Consider the following 5228-nt stretch of genomic DNA (forward strand, 5'->3'; position numbering starts at 1 on the left):
CGGGGCTACCTCATAGCCAGCATTTGAAAGCAGATGGGCATCGTGCCATAATGTCACTGTAGCCAGTGACGGAGAGGAGCCTGAACTCTACAAAGTCTCGTATGTGTGTGTGTGTGTGTGTGTGTGTGTGTGTGTAAAACTTGGTTAATGTGTAATTCATCGGTAATGAGATTAGAACCCTCATAATAAAGTCCCTATGTGTTAATTGTGGAATTATGGTACAACAATAAGTAGAGAAGCATTCATTCTTCTTAACAAAAAAAATACCAGATACAAAATCTATTCATTTGGAACTCACCCTTCTATGGTTTCTATTCACAACTTTTACACTTTTACAGTTAATTTTTTAAAGATTTTCTTTTATTCAACTTCCACTGCATGTTTCCACTTGCATCAAACCCTTCTGCATCCAGTATTCATTTTGTAACAAAGGGCATATAAATATTATAAGGAATGGTCTTGATATTAGAGGTGTCCATATAAAATCCATTCTACTGGTTTTGTGATTAGGCCAGTAAATTGCATACTGTATTGACAAAAGGGTTTTCATTGTCATAATCATCTGTGAACTCAGTGGGGACTACTTTGCTGGAAAGGCACGTAGAAATGACTAGAACTATACAGAATCTCATGAGGAATTTATCATAGAAATACAGGTGCTGCAAAAAAAACAAGGTAGACTCATTCTCCTTTTTCCTTTGATTTTCTAACACGTCATCCTGTCACAGGATCTTTGCATACCTTCAGTATGATTCCACGTGAAGGTTAGAAAGAGTTAGAGAAAAATATACATTTGGAAGACTCATTTAAGTATAATATATCCACATATAAATTTACGTGAATTGGACTGAATTATAACTTGTGCGATATAAATGTAACAAAACTATATTTTTGGACCCTGAGGAACTAATCAAAGCCAGAGGCTAACTTTATTACACCCATTCCTGATTGGTTTATTACTGTAAATTTATATAACTACTAGATGATTTCTTACTTTTTCGCTTCTAATTTTAAGTTTGAAAAGTAAAATTAAGTTAACCAAAAGAATGTTTATAAGGTGAACTTTGGCCAATTGGTGATTGTCATAAAACGAAACTTTTTAAGTAGTTGTGAAATGCATTAAATTGAAAAGATAAACAGAGAAGTTGAACGGTCCTTACAAATGACTACACAATACCAGTAATGTCTTTTGAGAGAGGATTTAGGACATAGTGTGGAGGTATTTATCCCACACAAAGAAACAAATGTCCTTCCGTGGGAAAACATTAGATCATAGGAAGGCCTGAAATATCTGAGTTGCAGCTTTGTGAAACCACACTCAGTCTAAACAAGTTACAACAAGATAAAGTCCTCACAATACGAGGAAGGGATGATGACTACAAAGATCCACCACTCTGTTTCCCAGCTTTTTTCTCTAATGTCGCTAAGACTTTCTTTGATGAAGTCATCCTTTCTTGATCCATTTGTGTAGAAACTTGTCCCCCCACCACCGTTTGTTAAGGGAGGCAGTAGTTAGCAAACTTGGTAGAGTTTATAAAGACTTAATATTGTTTGATGAGATTCACTAGGATTAGACAACAAATTAAAGACAAAAATGACATATGTTAGTAAATGAAAGATCCTACTGCTTATTATTACTCTCTTAATTCATGCAGTGTTTTTTACTTATAAGAAGACACCATACTGTATAACATTCCATTTGAGATTGTTATCTTGGCAACCTCTTACTTCTTTGAAATTGTGTGGGCAATTCAAAAAAATTAAAGACGGTAATATAGGGAACTGAGCATTTAGAAAAAAAATTTTGTATTTGGTGTAAATGTCATAGTTTTAAATCCACAGATAACTCAAAACTGAGACACAAGACATACAATATTTTGGCAATTTGTGTTAAGGCTGTAACTTTTTTTCAAATGTATTACTGCTTAATATTTCTAACATGAAACCTAAGGTGCTTGAATGGAGGCCATGTCATAATCCAGGGAAGATGTTTTATAAACCAAGGAATTGACATGTACATCTATGTAATATATACATATACACAGATGCATATATACATGTCACACATATACACACATATGTCTATGCATGCATACACACATATAATTTTGTAAAAAAACGACCGAGTTCATAGAAATACCATTTGACCCAGCGATCCCATTACTGGGTATATACCCAGAGGATTATAAATCATGCTGCTATAAAAACACATGCACACGTATGTTTACTGCAGCACTATTCACAATAGCAGATGTCCATCAGTGATAGACTGGATTAAGAAAATGTGGCACATATACACCATGGAATACTATGCAGCCATAAAAAAGCATGAGTTCATGTCCTTTGTAGAGACATGGATGCAGCTGGAAACCATCATTCTGAGCAAACTATCGCAAGGACAGAAAACCGAACACTGCATGTTCTCACTCATAGGTGGGAATTGAACAATGAGAATGCTTGGACACAGGAAGGGGAACATCACACACTGGGGCCTGTCGTGGGGTGTTGGGGGGGAGAGATAGCATTGGGAGATATACCTAATGTAAATGACAAGTTAATGGGTGCAGCACACCAACATGGCACATGTATACATATGTAACAAACCTGCACGCTGTGCACATGTACCCTAGAACATAAAGTATATAAAAAGAAAAAAGACCAAGTTCAAAGGCTTTGGCATGTCTTTTAGTTATTGCATTTTTGTGAGTTAACTACTAACATGGAAGCTATACTTTTTAAATTCCAGAGGATTTTTTTTTTTTTTTTTGAGATGGAGTCTCACTCTATCGCCCAGGCTGGAGTGCAGTGGCACGATCTTGGCTCACTGCAAGCTCCACCTCCTGGGTTCAAGTGATTCTCCTGCCTCAGCCTCCTGAGTAGCTGGGACTACAGGCACCCGCCACCACGCCCGGCTAATTTTTTGTATTTTTAGTAGAGACGGGGTTTCACCACGTTGGCCAGGATGGTCTCCATCTACTGACCTCGTGATCTACCCACCTCGATCTCCCAAAGTGCTGGGATTACAGGCGTGAGCCACCGCACCCTGGCAAGATATTTTTAAAAATATGTGGCTGATGGGTTGATAGGTGCATCAAACCACCATGGCACATGTATACCTATATAACAAACCTGAACGTTCTGCACATGTATCCCAGAACTTAAAGTAAGATAAATATATGCGGCTGGATTTTGATTGAACTTTAATGTTATTTGGGGTGTATGTGTTTTTCTTTTTTTTCATTAAAAAAGAGAATACTCACGTTTTCCTAATTGTTATTAAGAAAATTCTTAGATTATTGGGATAAGAAAGGTCTTCAAAGTCTTTCTCTAAGCTTCCAAGTATCACCTGAATAAAATAGGTGAATAGAAAACTTCGAGCTTAGATATTTTTTGCTTGATATCACCTAGTTTTATTCAGTTGCCTTGAGACAAAGCATGGATATTGAAAAGTATAATACTCTAATGTTTAGTTACCTGGAAAGTTCCAGCTAAATATAAGGAATATTCACAAGAGCCTGCTATTGTAATTTTAAATAAAAGATTATTGTGTGCCATCTGGCATAACTTGTGCACCTCTTCTGTAACTTTCCAGCTCTTTTCAGGGTTAATAAAGATCTCAAGTGATATTTTCACTATGCTTCAAAAAATAATTGAAAAAATGCATCTATGAAATATATCACTAATGTATAGTTGCTTTTATTTTTATTTATTTATTTATTTTTGAGATAGGGTCTCACCCCTGTTGCCCAGGCTGGAGTATAGTGGTGCAATCTTGGCTCAATGCAGCCTTGACTTCCTGGGCTCAGGTGGTCCTCCCACTTCAGCTTGGGTAGTTGGGATTACAGGCCTGCACCACCACACTTGGCTAATTTTTTTCTTGAATTTTTGTAGAGATGGAGTTTCACTATGTTGCCCAGGCTGTTCTTGAACTCCTGGGCTCAAGCGATCCACCCACCTCAACCTCCCTAAGTGCTGGGTGAGCCACCACACCTGGCCTTAGTTAGTTGCTCTTTAAATGCATGTTGTTTTACTATTTCCAAGTTTTTCATTGTTATTGTTAATTAGTGAGATGGTAGCACACAATCACATTTATGTATTAATTCATTAGAATGTATTTACTGAGCATCTGCAATGTGCTGAATACTCGTAAAAGTGTGGTGAGTTTTTATTTTTGTGAGAAAGACAGATAAATAATCATGCTGAATATGTTTATACCTGTGATTGAATTTTTAGGTATTATGAAAGAAAAATATAGGTTCTCATAAGCAGATTATAAAATCTATGAAATTTATATTTTTGTGCCTGGAAATCTCCCTGGGGAAGTAACAATTATGTTGAGGACTGGAGATAGCTGTGTGAAGAGTGAGATCTGAAAAGAGAATTCTAGGTAGAAGGAAACTCCCAAAGGGGACAGGGATTGGAGAACGTGTCACCATTGAAAGCCTGGAAGGAAATCAAGTGGCTGGTAAAGGTGTCAGCAATGAGAGGTGGAAGAAGGCTGGGCTGGATGGCACAGATTATGTAGGTAATGTTAAAAGAACAGTGTATTTGAACATTTGAGGGTTGGTGATTTGGAGTAGAACTAGCCTATAAGGGGTCACATTTCACTGAGAAGGGCAAGAGGGGAATCTTTCATAAAGCGTCTGCATAAGCAAGACAAAGAAAACAATTTTGGTTACAGTGGAAAGCCCCTGTGTAAAGGTTAGTTGGTGGTTTCTGATTGGTACAGTTTCTAGTTTCAATTTACTGTTGATACTGGGGTTTGATTTATTGATGTGGGAATTTAAATTGCCAGAGACACCCCAGTCTAATCGCTTCCCAATCACAATTAAAACAATTGTCTCCTTTTGATCAGCCTCTCATTTATGAGAGATTGACCACAGTTTGGGCGTAAGCATCACTGTCTGTCACTGTCTTGGCTGGGATGTCTTTATCTCAGTGTAAAACTCACAAGTCATGACATCAGGCTCACTGAAGAAAGGTTCTTATTGTTGCTCATCTCATTTTGGTTGCTGTAATCACAGTGAGACCATCTGGCTGCACTCATACATTTGAGACCCTTCAGAGTGCATACTACACCAGGGGGATTACAGCAGTGACCACACCAGGGGGATCACAGCGGTGACCACACTAGGGGGATTACAGCGGTGACCACACCGGGGGGATTACAGCGGTGACCACACCGGGGGGATTACAGCGGTCACCACACCGGGGGGATTACAGCGGTG

The 5228-nt window shown here is 38.1% G+C and overlaps 1 protein-coding gene across 5 annotated transcripts in view; it reads left to right on the forward strand.

Annotated features, from left to right (window-relative positions):
- Positions 1 to 5228, forward strand: part of ROBO2 (roundabout, axon guidance receptor, homolog 2 (Drosophila)) — a 625987-nt gene that overhangs the window by 17727 nt on the left and 603032 nt on the right. The gene's annotated exons all lie outside the window — the stretch shown is intronic.

This window comes from Mandrillus leucophaeus, unplaced genomic scaffold (genome assembly GCF_000951045.1).
Source record: "Mandrillus leucophaeus isolate KB7577 unplaced genomic scaffold, Mleu.le_1.0 Scaffold745, whole genome shotgun sequence".
Classification (NCBI taxonomy): Eukaryota; Metazoa; Chordata; class Mammalia; order Primates; family Cercopithecidae; genus Mandrillus; species Mandrillus leucophaeus.